General features: G+C 47.7%; 1 protein-coding gene and 1 pseudogene across 2 annotated transcripts in view; one reads left to right on the top strand and one right to left on the bottom strand.

Annotated features, from left to right (window-relative positions):
• FRMPD3 (FERM and PDZ domain containing 3) overlaps positions 1-17,782 on the bottom strand; it is a 55,100-nt gene that overhangs the window by 29,068 nt on the left and 8,250 nt on the right. The window contains exon 1 of one of the 2 annotated variants that reach the window (XM_067471589.1): positions 2,297-2,392. The exons of the other annotated variant lie outside the window; for it this stretch is intronic. The gene's annotated coding sequence lies outside the window, so the exon portion shown is untranslated. Of the gene's footprint in view, positions 1-2,296; positions 2,393-17,782 lie in introns of those variants that run through there. 2 annotated transcript variants of the gene reach the window in all.
• LOC137097656 (U2 spliceosomal RNA) lies at positions 13,469-13,556 on the top strand (annotated as a pseudogene).

Here is a 17,782-nt window from a genome sequence, read left to right as displayed (position 1 = left end):
GTTTGTCAACATCTCCCTTTAGCTGAAGTGCCCAGAATTGGAAACAGTGTGATTCCAGGAGTGGTGGAAGAATAGAGGGGTAGCATTATTTTTGTCGTGTCAGGAACAACTTGAGAAACTGCAAGTTGCTTCTGGTGTGAGAGTTCTCTTCATCTGGTGCTTGGGCTAATCACATTACTCATAGTATACAAAGAGCAACGAAAACAGCAGGTTCCATTTATAAGCTGTACCATCATAGATACCCAGGCACAATCAGACCTGCCCTGGAAGTCTTGAAAACAAAAATAATGCCAACACTTATATTTGGGGCTGAAATTTGGGGGCACATCAATTTGGCCAAGATCGAAGCCTTCCAAGTTAAGCAGCTTCGCAGCTTCCTGGGCTTTTCCAGAACAACGCTGATGGCGGCAGTAAGGGCTGAGCTAGGAATACTCCCAGTAAAAGCTCAAATCTTAATGAGACAGTTTAATTACTGGTCAAAAGTAAACTCTATGGATCCCAGTAGACTTCCTCGCCGATGTCTAGAGGATCAAGTCCAGCATGACCACAAGTCATTGTGGATGGTGGCTCTGAATCATGAGTTGGCTGGATTTGGTCTGCCTTTGCAATTTCTGGGTGTTTTGGGTCCGGGGGCAGGGCAAGTGCTCAAGCCGCGCATTCGGGATGTCTATGCACAGCTGGACCTAGAGAGCATAGGTAGGTCTTCAGCTACAAGGTTTTTAGCTTCCCACAAAAGGAATATTCATTTAGAGAACTACCTAACTATTCCACTTCCTCTACCCTTAAGAAGACTATATACTAGGGCTAGGTTTGAACAACTCGGTACTATGGTGCAAACCGGGCACTACTGTAACATCCCAAGAAGTGAGAGATTCTGCGTCTGGGGAGAACAAACAGTGGAAGACACTGAACATTTCTTAATTGACTGTCCAGCATATACTGAATTGCGAGACAGATATTTACATCTAATATTATCCAACTGCAGGTCCCTCAACAGAAATGATATTCTGACATCCCTCTTGCAAGGGCAGGAAAGATCCGGCATAATCAGAGTAAGCCTTTTTATTCTGAAAGCTATTCTGGTGTGAGAGAATTGGCCGTCTGCAAGGACGTTGCCCAGGGGACGCCTGGATATTTTGATGTTTTACCATCCTTGTAGAAGGCTTCTCTCATGTCCCCGCATGAGGAGCTGGAGCTGATAGAAGGAGCTCATCCGCGCTCTCCCCAGATTCGAACCTACGACCTGTCGGTCTTCAGTCCTGCCAGCACAGGGGTTTAACCCACTGTGCCACCGGGGGCTCCTGAGGGGTAGTATGACTTTCCTGGATAGGAGCCCCCCCCCCCCCCCCGGGTGATGCAATTGGTTAAATCCTTGTGCCGGCAGGATGAAGACTGACAGGTCAGAGGTTCGAATCCAGGAAGAGCGTGGATGAGCTCTCTCTGTCAGCTCATCCACACAGACAGCCAATTCTCTCACACCAGAAGCAACTTGCAGTTTCTCAAGTCGCTCCTCACATGGGAAAAAAACTTCCCTGGATCTAGTCACTAGACTCCTATTGATGCAGGCCAAAATCCCATTGGCTTTTTTTGCCACCGCATGACAGTGTTGGCTCATGTTTAACTTGTTGTCCATGAGGACACCAACTACTCATAATTCTCTTGGTAGTTTAATTATGGCTCCCCAAAGAAGCATCAAAGGCTCTCCGAAGAACTAGCAGCCCTTCCAAATCCCCTAGGAAAACCAGAGATGGAAGAAAGCAGTTGCGGAGAGGACCCTATGGACTGGATCCTCTTTTCCTGCAAGAGGCAAAGGGTGGACTGGATCACTTTGGGAAGGAAGAGGACGTGGGCCAAGGACCAGCAGGCCTCAGAAACAACATCCAGGGGAGATGTGGATGTTTCTTCTTCCTCCCCCCGAAAAACCCTCCCCACAGATGAAGCCAGATGAAGTCATTGAGAAAAACAGATCCCATCCCCGCCCTGCGTTTTTGTTTTCTCTGCTAAATGCCTGCGCTGCAGGGTTAAGTAGCCGACAAATCAATTTGTTAAATCCCGGATTCTGTCTCTTTCTAATAAATCTGCTTTAGAATTGTCAGGGATGAAGGATGCTCCAGAGCCTCCGCCGAGGCCTCTCTCTGCCTGCACTGTGGGCCCGGCAACAAGGCAGCCCTATGGGGCTCTCCTTCCCCAGACCCCCATTGCCACCACTTCCTCTACTGCCACCTGAGTCCGAGGATATCCCAAACAGAAAGGGTCCCTCAGGCTGAAAGAGGAGCGGGGCCAGGAGGGTACTCACTGCCTGTGTTTGTTGGTGGGTGGGAGAGGGGCCCCCTCCTCCTCCTCCTCCTCTTCATAGGCGATGGCGGAGGAGGCATCTGTGCAGAGAAAGGGAAGGAGGGATGGAAGGAAGGAAGGAAGGAAAGAAGGGGAGAGGGAGGGAGGGAGGGAAGGAGAGAGAGGCTCTGAGAGCTCAGGGCTTCGGAATCCAGCACCGGCTGTGATCGGAATCTTAAAGATGCCGCTGGCTCAGGCCCAGGACTGGCAGCAGGGAAGGAGAAGGGGCAGCGCTCAAAGGGGCAGAGCTGCAGCCCCACAGAAGAGAGCCCAGGGAGACCCCAGCCTCTAGAAGAGAAGGAGGCCTCATTCCCACAGACCGGATACTTCCCTTTGGGAGAGGAGGCCTGCAAGGGAGCCACACATCCCACTGGCTCCAATTGCCTTCCCTGGTGGAGCCGGGGTTCAGGTCGGGCTTGTTTCCCTGGTTAAACTGTAGCCGTTGTCATATTTGTCCCACTTTTGTTCCCATTGCATCAAAGAGCCTGGCAGGGAATGGCTTATCCAAGGGGGTCCATAGTAAGGGTCTGGAGTCCTCAGAGGGGCCCTCTAAATACATAGGAACGTCCATTCAGCTCCGTCCTCTGCAGAAACCAGGAACACTCTGGCCTTCCTCCTCTTTCTGGCCTTCCTCCTTTCTCCAAACAGCACAAGAGGCTTAGTTCTGTGGCTGGACACTGAAACAAGGGACAGCTAGGGGAAGTGGGGAGTGGGAAGCAAAGCAGATGTGGGCCTGCCCTCCCAAGCTAGGAGAGGCCCAAGTGACAGCAAGAGTAGGTCAGGCGCTGCCTATGAGAGCAGGCAGGGCGCTGTCCAGGGTGCTGAAGGAACCCACTTCCCAGAAAGAAAGCCGCAGCCATAGGACTTGCTAGTCCTGGTAACAAGAGTGTGACAAATAGCGCATGCGTGTCTCTGTGTGCGCCTTGCACACTGCCTGGATTGAATTGACGGCAGCACAAAGCAGAGGGAAGCTCTGCTCCACCTGGCAAAGGAAATAGCCCCATTTTGGCCCTACAGGAAGAGAAGCGGAGACCTTGCCCTCTCTCTCTCATATAATAATAATTAAGGTAAAAGGTAAAAGTTTTCCCCTGACATTAAGTCCAGTCGTGTCCGACTCTAGGGATTGGTGTTCATCTCCATTTCTAAGCCAAAGAGTCGGCATTGTCCACAGACACCTCCAAGATCATATGGCCGGCATGACTACATGGAGTGCCGTTATCGTCACGTCAAAGTGGTATCTATTAATCTACTCACATTTGAATCTTTTCAAACTGCTAGACTAGCAGAAGCTGGGCCTGACAGCAGGAGCTCACCCCATTCCCTGGTTTCAAACTGCTGACTTTTCGGTCAGCAAGATCAGCAGCCCTCAGGTGTAATCAACTGCACCACAAGGGGCTCCCATATAATAATAATAATAACAAGAACAACAACAACAACAACAGCCAGCAGAGTGTCTGCTGTGGACTCATCTTGTTGTGTTTCTACTAATAATAATAATAGCTTTATTTATACCCCTCCGCCATCTCCCAGAAGGCCTTGGGATGGCTTACAGAAGCACATACAAGTGCCATAACACATAAAGGCATAGGTAAAATTACATCAACATTAAACAATGACAACATCAGTTAAGATTAAAAAAAACACATTACAAAAGTAAATTTAAAAATCAATAAAACACAGAACAAATTACCATTAAAATGCCCATGAAGAGGAGGGGGGGGGGCTTTCCCACTTGCCAAGGGGGACAGGCAATATTTCCCACCCCAAGGCTTTGGAGGGGGCCTTACTTGGGGCCATGATTTTAGTAAAGGGGATCAGAAAGCATCCCATTGCCTGAGAGGAAACCCACTGGAGCTGGAATGGGAATGTAGAAAAGATCAACAAAGGGTTTTTGCACCATGACTTGGACTCTGCAAATCAGTGAGAGCCATGGGTAAGGGCTTTAAATCAGATTGATACTTAGACTGCCCCCTCACAGCCCCTGCTGACATCATATTCCTCATTCAGCCCAAGCCATGTTACTCTTCACTCTTCTCTGCAAACCAAGGCATCCAAGAAGATGTACCATGTTCCCCTTACAACCAGTCCACAGACTTTATAATATCTAGCCAGTACAGCACTGAATCCACTGGCCACAACCCAACATAGGCCTTGGCACTCACAATCCCAGTGAAATCAATTAAAACTGCGTAGGCCCATATCTGTGCTGGATTGTGCCTACTGTACCCAAAATATGGTTTATTTTTATAAACTATTAGATCACAGCCACTAAAATGCAAACATGTCAACACTATGCACACCCACAGTCCAGTCCTATGTTTATCTCCTCCAGCACACTTCTTGGTGAGTTCACTGAGACTTACTCCCAAGGAAACATGCAGGACTGCAGCCCCGATGCCCCAAAGCTCTTCCTTCTTAAACTGGCACCCTAAAAGGCACCCTTCCAAGCATTTTTCCACCCACCTCCGGTGAAGTCTCATCTCCACAGCCTAATGTTTGAATTTTTTGATGCTTGCATTTCTTCAAACATTAGCCAGAAAAATCTATATTTCCCAATCCTCTGGAATCATAGCACCTGACATCTATGTCCTCTGAGCATGCTCAGTGTTTAAGGTCCTGTCAGGATTTCCAGTGCAGTCTCAACCAACAATGAAGCAAAGCCTTTCCTCCTTACCCCATTGACCCTTTGGTTACAGACCATGTTCCTGAGCACAGTACCTTCCAAAGTAGAGCATGCAAAAGTGCATTGCAAGTAAGATATCTGCCGGAGCTTCTAGAACAGCATTTCTCAGGGGTTGGGATCCCTGGGGAGGGGGGTTACAAGGGGGGTTTCAGAGGGGTCGCCAAAGACCATCAGAAAACATATACTTCTGATGGTCTTAGAAACCCCTTTGACAGTGAAGGCTGAAGATCTCTCTGCCTGTTCTTCTCTACCTTTTTGGAAACAGATGGTGAATCCTCCCACCAAAAGGCCTCCTCCTATTGTGATTGTAGGTGAACTATATATCCCAGCAACTACAACTCCCAAATGTCAAAGTCTATTTCCCCCAAACTCCACCAGTGTTCACACTTGGGTATATTGAGTATTTGTGCCAAGTTTGGTCCAGACCCATTATTGTTTGAGTCCACAGTGCTCTCTGGATGAAGGTGAACTACAACTCCAAAATTCAAGATCAATGCCCACCAAACCCTTACAGTATTTTTTTGTTGGTCATGGGACTTCTGTGTCCCAAGCTTGGTTCATTTTCATTATTGGTGGAGTTCAGAATGCTCTTTGATTGTGTTGTTGTTCATTCGTTCAGTCGTCTCCGACTCTTTGTGACCTCATGGACCAGCCCACGGCAGAGCCCCCTGTTGGCCGTCACCACCCCCAGCTCCTTCAAGGTCAGTCCAGTCACTTCAAGGATGCCATCCATCCATTCTTTGATTGTAGGTGGACTATAAATCCCAGCAACTACACTCCTAAATGACAAAATCAATCCTCCCAACCCCAGCTGTATTCACATTTGGGCATATCAGGTATTTGTGCTAAATTTGGTCCAGTGAATAAAAATGCATCCTGCATATCAGATATTTACATTACAATTTGTAACAGTAGCAAAATTACAGTTATGAAGCACGAATGAAAATAATGTTATGTTTGGGTGTCACCACGACACGAGGAACTGTATTAAAGGGCTGCGGCATTGGAAGGTTGAGAAACATTGTTCCAGATTTCTTGCAGTTGCATTTGCTCTTCTGTACCAGTGAAGTGAAGCACCTTGTTTGGCCCCGATATTCCTGGATGAGATAGGAATGGAGGGTAAGAAGGAGCCGGCATCTCAGGCCCCACGCTTTGACTTGGGATCGTTATGAAGTGAGAGCGAGGCGGAAAGAGAACAGAGAGGTTGAGCTGGAACGAGAAGAGAAGGCGGGAGATCGAAGCGTGGTCCCCAAGGCCCTTGCTGGGGCGGTGTGCATCTCTGTGTGTTGATGCCAAGCACCTTCATGTGGGATGGGCAACTCCCACCTGCCTCCCCACAGCAGCCGAAGGTCTGGAGAAGTGGCAGAGGAGGGAGGGAGCGCTGGTCTGAAAACTTGCCCACGCTGCAGTTTGGTGATCTCCAGATCTGCCAAGCATCTCCCTTGTAGAGAGGTGCCATCTTCCTCTAGACTAGAGCCAGGGCTGTTTGCGAAGAGGCCACATCGGAAGTCAGACTCTTTGGGTCAGGAATGGGAGGCATGTGGTTGTGTGGGTGGCCCTGTCTATTGCCTCTGTTCTGGAAAAAGTCCTTTTAAAACGTTCTTCTTTTTCAAGTGGAAAGCCAAGCAGCTTTGGTGCAAAGGACACCCAAAATTCAAGCATAATCCTGGAGCATCAACCAGGAAAAAGTAGACCCTAGACCAGTGTTTCTCAACCTTCCTAATGCTGCGACCCCTTAATACGGTTCCTCATGTTGTAGTGACCCCCAACCATAACATTACTTTTGTTGCTACTTCATAACTTATTCTGCTACTATTATGAATTGTAATGTAAATATTTGATATGCAGGATGTATTTTCATTCACTGGACAAAATTTGGCACAAATACCCTATACGCCCAAATGTGGATACTGGTGGGGTTTGGGAGGGGGGATTGATTTTATCATTTGGGAGTTGTAGTTGCTGGGATTTACAGTTCACCTAAAATCAAAGAGCATTCTGAACCACCAATGATGGAATTGAACCAAACTTGGCACACAGAATTCCCATGACCAAAGAAAAACTGGAAGGGTTTGGTGGGCATCAGGGGCAGCTCAAGCCATTACGCAAAGTAAGCATTCACAGTATAGTTGATTTTGCCCAGGGGCGCTGTTGAGGCGCTCTTGGGGGAAAATAGACCTTGACATATGCGAGTTGTAGTTACTGGGATGTATAGTTCAGTTATAATCAAGGAGCATTCTGAACTCCATCAATGATGGAATTGAACCAAATATGGCACACAGAACCCCCACGACGAACAGAAAATATATATCAGTGATTGGTGGGGGGGGGGGGCAAAATACTGTTTGCTTACACTTGAAAATTACCTAGGGCTGCCTCTGGTGGGCATTGACCTTGAGTTCCGGACTTGTAGTTCACCTACATCCAGAGAGCACTGTGGACTCAAACAATGATGGATCTGGACCAAACTTGGCACAGACACTCAATATGCCCAAATGTGAACACTGGTGGAGTTTGGGGAAAATAGACGTTAACATTTGGGAGTTGTAGTTGCTGGGATTTATAGTTCACCTACAATCAAAGAGCATTCTGAACCCCAATGATAGAATTGGGCCAAACTTTGTACACAGAACCCCCATGACCAAAAGAAAATACTATGTTTTCTAATGGTCTTTGGCGATCCCCCTAATGACCTCCCCCACAGCGGTCCTGACCCCAGATTGAGAAATGCTGCCCTAGATGGTGTCCAAAGTTTGCAACCTCTACCCATAGGCTGCAGATTTTGGCCACCGTCTAGGATCTGGTTTTGCCTGGTTGACGCTCCTGCCTTCTTCGGTTCATATTTTGGGCTGGGCAGATGTCAAGGTTCAGGACATGGCCCGAGGCCAAGGGGGAGCCTGGTGAATGAAGCCAGGAAGGATGGCCCCTCCCCACAGATAGACAGGGGCTGGAGCAGTGGACGAACTGCATGCTGCCTTCGCAGCCCATGTGGCCTCATCCTTTGTGTTGCAGGAACCCGGGGGGGGGGGGGGGGGGGGGCTGGCCAGAGTGTGAAGGAGTGGCCAGCGCAGCCGGGGTCCATCTGGAACCAGCGGGCCGTGATTTTTGGAGTCTCTGCAGCGGAGTTATTAGGCCGCTCTCCTCATAAGCTGTTTGTGGTGGATGTTGCTGCTGAACCAGAGGCAGTGGCTCTCTTCTCTGCCCCGGAGCAGCCCCCTGAGGCTCCAAAGGCCGGCTAGAAAGGAAAGGGAAGCCTTTGATGGGCCAAAGGGAGCAACTCTTCTTTGCCAACTGCTTCTAGCCTTTCTGCCTTTTGAAGAATGCTGGATTCAAACAGTGTTGATGCTGAGATGTACAGAGACTGTTCTCAGGCCCGTCTTGCAGCCATAGCCCTCCATTCACTCAGCTAAATTCAGCTCAGTAATGACTTCATGGCTCTAGCAATGCCATCCCAATGGGTCAGTCACAACAACAACAACAGAAGGGAACAGCTTTGCAGGCCACAGGAACTGCAGAACATGGGCGAATCCACATCGGTCAGGATGGCAAACTCTCTTCAATTGGGTTGCTGTGCATTTTTCAGGCTGTATGGTCGTGTTCCAGAAGCATTCTCTCCTGACGTTTTGCCCACATCTATGGCAGGCAGCCTTTGAAAATGGTACAATTTTTGAAGATTCTCATCAACGCAGAATTCCTCTCATTAAGGTTTGTTGACACTCAGAAAACATGTTTTTCAACCATTTCCAAATCTTCCCATCTCTAATTGGGAGGCAACTCGCTCGCCCTGGATGTTGCTAGGTATTTCCCAGTTTTGCACCAGGGTTTCTCCCGTTGCCAGGCACAATATACGTCTGTATATCATGGCATTTGATCGTTATGAAGATAACTTTCCACTCCTGTTCTGAATTCTGAACCGCTCCGAATGCCGAAACAATATGGAGATGGGCCACTGGTTCCTGCCTTTCTCCAAGCCTCCTGTTCATGCAGCCCACGAAGATGCCCATAATTTTTACATCTCTGGCAAAACTGCTCGCAATGCATTAATCATTTAAAAACATATTTCTGACGGCACCCAAAAAAGAAAGAAACGGAACGGCTAAACGATATATGAATTATTGATGGCGAGGGGCTCCCTCTATTGCAGATGTCGGAGGAGCAGAAAGAATGAGCAGGAGGCAAATGGTGGGTCCTGAGCGTGATGCAGGTCTGGGGCCCCTCAGGGCCACCGTCCCTCATTGAGGTTTCATAGTCCATGGTCTATATGGGAGAAGATTTCCAGGGTCCCTTTGCATTGCTTGTTCTAGCTCCACGGGAGGAAGAGGAAGAGGAGGAGGAAGAGGAGGAGGAGGAGGAAGAAGAAGAAGGGGAGGAGGAGGAGCAGCAGCAGGAGCAGGAGGAAGAGGAAGAGGAGGAGGGGGAAGAAGAAGAGGAGGAGGAGGAGGAGGAGGAGGAAGAAGAAGAAGAGGAGGAGGAGCAGCAGGAGCAGGAGGAAGAGGAGGAAGAAGATGAGGAGGAGGAGGAGGAGGAGAAGAAGAAGAGGAGCAGCAGCAGCAGCAGGAGGAGGAAGAGGAGGAAGAAGAAGAGGAGGAGGAGGAGGAGAAGAGGAGGAGCAGGAGCAGGAGGAAGAGGAGGAGGAGGAGGAAGAAGAAGAGGAGCAGTAGCAGGAGCAGGAGGAAGAGGAGGAGGAAGAAGAGAAGAAGAAGAGGAGGAGGAACAGCAGGAGCAGGAGGAAGAGGAGGAGGAGAAAGAAGATGAGGAGGAGGAGGAGGAGGAAGAAGAGGAGGAGCAGCAGCAGGAGCAGGAGGAAGAGGAAGAATGAGGAGGAGGAAGGAGGAGGAGGAGGAGGAAGAAGAGGAGGAGGAGGAGCAGTAGCAGGAGCAGGTGGAAGAGGAGGAGGAGGAGGAGCAGGAGGAAGAAGAGGAGGAGGAGGAGCGGCAGGAGCAGGAGGAAGAGGAGGAAGAAGATGAGAAGGAGGAAAAAGAAAAAGAGGAGCAGGAGCAGGAGGAGGAGGAGGAAGAAGATGAGGAGGAGGAGGAGGAAGAAGAGGAGCAGCAGGAACAGGAGGAAGAGGACTTGACATCTCCCTTCCCCTCCCACAGCTCTCTTTGCAGAGTTCCTGCAGACGCCCAAAATAATTAGCTTGATCAGCCCATGCAAAACAGCTCCGATTGGAACCATTCATTATTTAATCTGATATGCACCATATTTGCCCAGGAGGCTTTCACACAGATCAATCTTTGGGACGATTTCATATATTAAAGGCAGCTCAAAAGGCAAGGATGGAGTCATATACATATGCAAATCGGCTGCATTTGCACAAATCAGCGTTAGATGATGATGGATAGCGGGCCCGCTGCTGAAGAATTTGTTTCCCTTGGAAGGGAACTGATGAGGGAAGGGAGACGTTCTCCCCTAGCGATGCCAGCCACTAGAGATGCCAGCCGCAAGTCTTCTCCGAGCGGAGTGGGAGGCTCGCTGCCACAACTGATGCACCTGGTCCATGAAGATTAAGCAGCTGTCCATGGCATTGCTTTCCTCTCTTGCGTAGCTTGGGGGGCACCGATGGTGGTTCTGCACATGGTAGGCTCAGCCTTGCAAGGTGGGCCCTGGACTCCCCCTGGCCCAGCTCCACATTGACTAATAGGAGGACTCCGCGTCCATAATAGGACTCCGTGTCCTCCTTTGGCTGCTGTGTCCTTTCTCTTTCATCTCATTAATTTCTTCTTCTCTGAAGGGGACAGCCGCCGTTAATTAGCAGTGATAACGGCCCCTCCGGCGGCACGAAGGACTGAGAAGAAAGAAGGAGCAAGGAATTTGGGTTTTGGGGGGCCGGCTGTGGCAAGAGATGGCTGGCGCTCCCTTTTCCCCTTCTCTGCGACACTTAAGGGGAGATAGGGCTCCCCATTCCTGCCTTTTATGGAGGTGTAGAGACCAAAATCCACTTATTATGGTATTGTGAATGCATCTAAATTAACTCAATGTATATTTACAAATACACATATCAACAAAACACAAATCTGCCACATTCACATTAAGCAGAAACAATTGGTTCTTCTCTTGAAGTATGAAACCAAACCTTCATATGAGTAAGAATAGCCCTTGAATGTAAATAAATGTCCTATTCTTTATTGCATACGAGTAGACTCCAGTCATCACAATAGGTGTCCTATTTCCTTCATTACACGCAAGTCAACTCCAACCTGCAACCGGTTTCGACTCACAAGAGTCTTCATCAAGCGGTTGGGTCTACAAACAACACATATCATTAATACACACATAAAGTTGGTGGAGGTGCCAGAACCCCAGCCAAAGGGAGGAGGGGAGCACAATGTGTGGGGCCCAGTGAACCCTTCTGCTGGGGAATTTGAGCTGTTAGACTCAAAAATAATCCTCAGTTGGGATGATTCCACCATAAATATAGTAGAGTACCAGAAGTACTTGGTGCCCCGGATACCACAGTGGGTTAAACCACTGAGCTGCTGAACTTGCTGACTCCAAGGTTGCCAGTTCAAATCTGGGGTGCAGGGTGAGCTCCTGCTGTTAGCCCCAGCTTCTGCCAACCTAGTAGTTCAAAAACATGCAAATATGAGTAGATCAATAAGTACCACTCTAGCTGGAAGGCAACGGCGCTCCATGCAGTCATGCTGGCCACATGACCTTGGAGGTGTCTATGGACAATGCTGGCTCTTCAGCTTAGAAATGGAGGTGAGCATCAACCCTCAGCTAGATTTAATGTCAGGGGAAAACCTTTACTTTTATCTTAACCAGAAGTAAACTTCATAACCAGAAGAAACTTACATGTGGTGAAACTGGGATAAGCTTCTATTCTTAGGATGGCACAGGATTACAGAGTCAGAACTTTAGTTTCAAAAATATTTATTGAAGTAAAAGAAATACATTCTTGATAGAAAAGGTCTTGGAGCCAACTAGATTACTAAATCTCACCTTCTAAGAAAGGTCAAAATGGCAAAAAATCCATGCAGCTACATTTTGCCCATAGAATGAGGCAAAATGTGCATCCCTTTTAGAAGGAAGGAAAGGAAGAAGGAAAAACAATAGTGGCGATTGGCCACATGGCTAGCCCAGGGCAATAAAAATACCTATAAAAAGGAAGTTCCCTCACAGATTCCATTGCTACAACTTCAAAGGCAGAGGAGACAGTGGCTAACAGGAGGAAGAAAGACAAAGCCCTTTTTGGTAAACATGCATAGGATCAGCCTCAGCCAGGAAAGCCCTACACGTCTTTCTCCAGCAGCTTCCTCCTCTGCCTTCCTTTCCATTAATTCACTGTCTTTCTTATGCATTTAATAGACCATTGTCTCAGATCGCCAGCCACCAGGGTTGCCTGGAAACTAACTGTTCACTGTGACGAATTCTTGAACTGTTTGACTGCAAGAAGCAACGGGGCGGTTGCTTGAAAGTCACCTCCTTCTCAACCCCAGGAAATGGCAGAGAACGCTGTCAAAATATTTACGTTGTCATCCTAGGCATTCTCATGGCAGAAAAGGGGGAGCGGGGAATCCTCACAGCCCCAAGCGGCTTCCACTCCTGCTTCTTCCTTAGAGGGTGTTGCAGTGCGCCCTGGGTCCCCTTCTGACAGATTGGGGTCCTGTACTGGGGCTGGGCTTAAAGACCCAGAAGAGCTCCTCAGCCACATTGGGAGGCTTCATCCTGTCCTGTTTTGCCCCAGAAACAGCCTTACAACAAGGGTTAAAGCAACTAAAAATGCACAGTGTTCCTCAACCTGGGGGTCGGGACCCCTGGGGGGGTCACAAGGGGGTATCAGAGGGGTCGCCAAAGGCCATCAGAAAACACAGTCTTTTCTGTTGGTCATGGGGGTTCTGTGTGGGAATTTTGATTCAATTCCATCATTGGTGGAGTCCAGAATGCTCTTTGATTGTAGGTTAACTATAAATCCCAGCAACTACAACTCCCAAATGTCAAAGTCTATTTTCCCCAAAGTCCACTAGTGTTCACATTTGTACATATTGAGTATTTGTGCCAAGTTTAGTCCAGATCCATCATTGTTTGAGTCCACAGTGCTCTCTGGATGTAGGTGAACTACAACTTCAAAACTCAAGGTCAATGCCTACCAATCTCTTCCAATATTTTCTGTTGGTCATGGGAGTTCTGTGTGCCAAGTTTGATTCAATTCCATCGTTGGTGGAGTCCAGAATGCTCTTTGATTGTAGGTGAACTATAAATCCCAGCACCTACAACTCCCAAATGACAAAATCAATCCCCGTCCAACCCCACCAGTATTCAAATTTGGGCGTATTGGGTATTCGTGCCAAATTTGGTCCAGTGAATGAAAACACATCTTGCATATCAGATATTGCAAATTAGATATTGCAAATGTAACTCTCTGGTCTGCCTCTGACACGATAAATAAGTAAATATCAGATATTTACATTACGATTCATAACAATAGCAAAATTACAGTTGTGAAGTATCGCTTCTCGGCCTTTTGGCTAAGATCAAGTGTAGTACAGTTGTGAAGTAGCAACAAAAATAACTTTATGGTTGGGCGTCACCACAACATGAGGAACTGTATTAAGGGGTCACGGCATTAGGAAAGTTGAGAACCACTGCTCTAGCAAGATGATAATACTTTAACAAACCACAGCAAAGGAACAGAAGGAAAATCCCAAAGACTTACATCAGACATGAAACCAGAGACTTCTGCAAAAAGTCTTTGTGTGGTACTTGCTGGAGCTGCAAGCAAGGAAACTGGAGCACAGAAGCACTCAGTAGAACGGTTGCTGCCAGCATTGACCATTGTTCTGCATCCTAGTCTCCAGGGCAGCAGAAAACAAGCTTGCTCCCTCCTCCCTGTGGCTTCCTCTCACATATTTATACATGGCTATCATATCTCCTCTCAGCCTTCTCTTCTTCAGGCTAAACATGCCCAGCTCCTTAAGCTGCTCCTCATAGGGCTTGTTCTCCAGACCCTTGATCATTTTAGTTGCCCTCCTCTGGACACATTCCAGCTTGTCAATATCTCACTTGAATTGTGGTGCCCAGAATTGGACACAATATTCCAGGTGTGGTCTAACCTAGAGGCAGAATAGAGGGGTAGCATGACTTCCCTAGATCTAGACACTATGCTCCTATTGATGCAGGCCAAAATCCCATTGGCTTTTTTTCCTGCCACATCACATTGTTGGCTCATGTTTAACTTGTTGTCCACGAGGACTCCAAGATCTTTTTCACACGTAGTGCTCTCGAGCCAGGCATTGTCCCCCATTCTGTATCTTTGCATTTCGTTTTTTCTGCCTATTTATGGCTCATCATAAAATATTTCTGCAATTTGGGAGACTTGGGTGGAATTTATTTTCCTGCTGCAGCAAGGACCATAAAACAGCTTTGATTTCTTTTTGTCATGTCAGGAGCGACTTGAGAAACTGCAAGTCGCTTCTGGTGTGAGAGAATTGGCCAGCTGCAAGGATGTTACCCAGGAGACGTCCGGATGTTTTGATGTTTTATCATCCTTGTGGGAGGCTTCTCTCATGAACCCGCATGAGGAGCTGGAGCTGATAGAGGGAGCTCATCCGTGCTCTCCCAGGATTTGAACCTGTGACCTGTCAGTTTTAGTCCTGCCGGCACAGGGGTTTAACCCACTGTGCCACCGGGGGCTCCACAACAGCTTTGATGACAAGAAGAGTCTCCAAGTCAAGTTGGTCCTCTGCTCGGTTTTTCTATTTCATGTGCAGCTGTTGGGTTCTTCATGTGGACTTTTTGGCTCTTAATTCTCTCAACCTCAGTGGAGATCCTCCAAAAGATTGCTTCTTAAACTGTGGGTCCCCCCCTTCACTCAATGTTGGGGTCATGAAAAATTTGGCAACAGAGAAAGGTTTCTGAATGCCATCCGTTTACACAAATCAGTTGGCAACAAGGTGCAGTGTTTACAATGGACACTGCAGAAGATGCTTCACGTAGACTCCACAAAAATGGAGAATCAGCCTCTTTAGTAAGACTTGCAAATTTTCATTTAATACCAGTAAATGTTTGCTTTTATACCTATTTTATGTACATATATACCCAGGATCATGTAAAAAAGCCCCCAGTGGTGCTATGGGTTAAACCCTTGTGCTAGCACAGTGGTTCTCAACCTTCCTAATGCCGTGACCCCTTAATAAAGTTCCTCATGTTGTGTTGACCCCCAACCATAACCCTAACATTACAATACAATAAGCCTTTATTGGCATATACATAGGAAAGAGGTATAACATAACATTATGAATTGCCATGTAAATAAAGATCTGCAGGATGTATTTTCATTCACTGGAGCAAATTTGGCACAAATACCTGGTATGCCCAAATTTGAATACTGGTGGGGTTGGCGTGGGGATTGATTTTGCCATTTGGGAGTTGTAGTTGCTGGGATTTATAGTTAACCTGTAAACAAAGAGCATTTTGAACCCCACCAACAATAGAATTGAACCAAAGTTGGCACACAGAACTCCCATGACCAACAGAAAATACTGGAAGGGTTTGGTGGGCATTGACCTTGAGTTTGGGAGTTGAAGTTCACCTACATCCAGAGAGCACTCTAGACTCCAACTATGATGGATCTGGAACAAACTTGGCACAAATACTCAATATGTTCAAATGTGAATACTCGTGGGGTTTTGTGAAAATAGACCTTGAGATTTGGGAGTTGTAGATACTGGGATTTATAGTTCACCTACAATCAAGGAGCGTTCTGAACCCCAACAATGATAGAGTTGGGCCAAACTTCCCACACAGAGACCCCCATGACCAACAGAAAATACTGTTTTTTATGGTCTTTGGCGACCCCTCTGACACCCCTTCGCGACCCCTCCAGGGGTCCCGACCCCCAGGTTGAGAAACACTGTGCTAGCAGGACTGGTCAGCAGTTCGAATCCAAACAGAGTGGGTTGCGCTCCCTCTGTCAGCTCCAGCTTCCCATGCAAGGACATGAGAGAAGCCTCCCACAAGGATGATAGAAACATCAAAACATTCGGGCATCCCCTTGGCACAATTCGATGTATGGCTTTGATTCGCTGTAAGGCTGAGAAACGCGGGCTATAAATATCGTACATAAATAAATAAATATCCTTGCAGACAGCCAATTCTCTCACACCAGATGCAACTTGCAGTTTCTCAAGTTCCTCCTGACACAGAAAAAAATGTTTTAAAAAGGCTTGTGAGAAAAAGGGTCGCAAGTGGAAAAAGTTTAAGAAGCCCCGCACTAGAGAGTCTAGCGTACCATCACCACTTTTGGCAAATTCCTTCCCTCCAGAAAGAAAAATTCCTCTAAATGCCATCAAAATGCCCCAGCTAATGCCGTACTTCACAGCAGCATCAATTTCCTGGACAAGAAGGTCCAGGAAGAAAGGCATCAGCCACTGCTTGAGCTTATTGTTCCCTATTTTCATGCAAACCAGTTTCAAGTCATTCCGGATATGTTAGTGAGGAACAGAAAGAATTTGCATAACACTGAGAATCAGTGAGTTTGCAGAAGACAATACCGCTAAGGGGACAACCTTGGGCATCTTGGGAGAAAGGGGCATTTCAGAGAAAAACACTCAGAATGCCCCCTCCCCAAAGACATCTTCTCAGCAGAGGCACTTCCATTACTGGCACTTGCAGGTGGTGCAAGCAACCCTTTAGGTAAAGGTAAAGGTTGTCCCCTGACATTAAGTCCAGTCATGTCTGACTCTGGGGTGTGGTGCTCATCTCCATTTCTAAGCCGAAGAGCCAGCGTTGTCCATAGACACCTCCAAGGTCATGTGGCTAGCATGACCGCATGGAGCGCCGTTACCTTCCCGCCGGAGCGGTACCTATTGATCTACTCACATATGCATGTTTTCGAACTGCTAGGTTAGCAGAAGCTAGGGCTGACAGCGGAAGCTCACGCCGCTCCCTGGAATCGAACCTGTGACCTTTTGGTCAACAAGCTCAGCAGCTCAGGGCTTTAACCCACTGCGCCACCGGGGGCCCCAAACAACCCTTTAGCCATAGACAAAGCCCATAAAGCCACAAGGACCAGTGCTGCCCTTGCTCCATTGTCCTGCCCTTGCCCCATTGTCATTGTGACCCACACCGGGAAGATGTGGGTCACAGGAGATGCAGGAGAGGTTCTTGGTCAGTAGGAGATTCAACAGAGGAAGCATCCTTCAATGTCTCCCCCCAAAAGAGATCTTCATTGGCCAGAAGCCTCACCGTTGCTTCATCTTAGGCTAAGGTGATGGTGTGGTAGGTCTACGAAATGGTGATAAAGTGGGGAGGGGGGGCTTTCAAAAGACTGTGTCCTTTTTTAGGATCACAACACACACCTTTGAGTCCTTGGAGGCTCTTCTAACAGGACATGAGTTTCCCCTCCCGTTCTTCCCAAGAGAGTTTCTTGTGACTATGAAGTACAAATGACATTGGCTTCTGTTGCGTTTCATCTCTGGACTACACAAGTCTCCAGTCCTCAATGAGTAGCTAGACTAGAGATAGGTTTAGGCTGAGGGATTCCTCCCCCACATTCCTATGCATGTTTACCAAAAAGGGCTTTGTCTTTCCTCCTCCTGCTATCCACTGTCTCCCTCCCCCTATTATCTGAGGGAATATGGTCATATTCTAGAAGCATTCTCTCCTGACGTTTTGCCTGCATCTATGGCAAGCATCCTCAGAGGTTGTGGGGACTGTTGGAACCAACAGACCTCACAACCTCTGAGGATGTTTGCCATAGATGCAGGTGAAACGTCAGGAGAGAATGCATCTAGAACATGGCCATATAGCCCAAAAAACCTA

This window comes from Anolis sagrei, chromosome 10 (assembly GCF_037176765.1).
Source record: "Anolis sagrei isolate rAnoSag1 chromosome 10, rAnoSag1.mat, whole genome shotgun sequence".
NCBI lineage: Eukaryota > Metazoa > Chordata > Lepidosauria > Squamata > Dactyloidae > Anolis > Anolis sagrei.
Note: the sequence above shows the minus strand (reverse complement) of the source record. Positions and strands in the feature narration are given on the sequence as shown.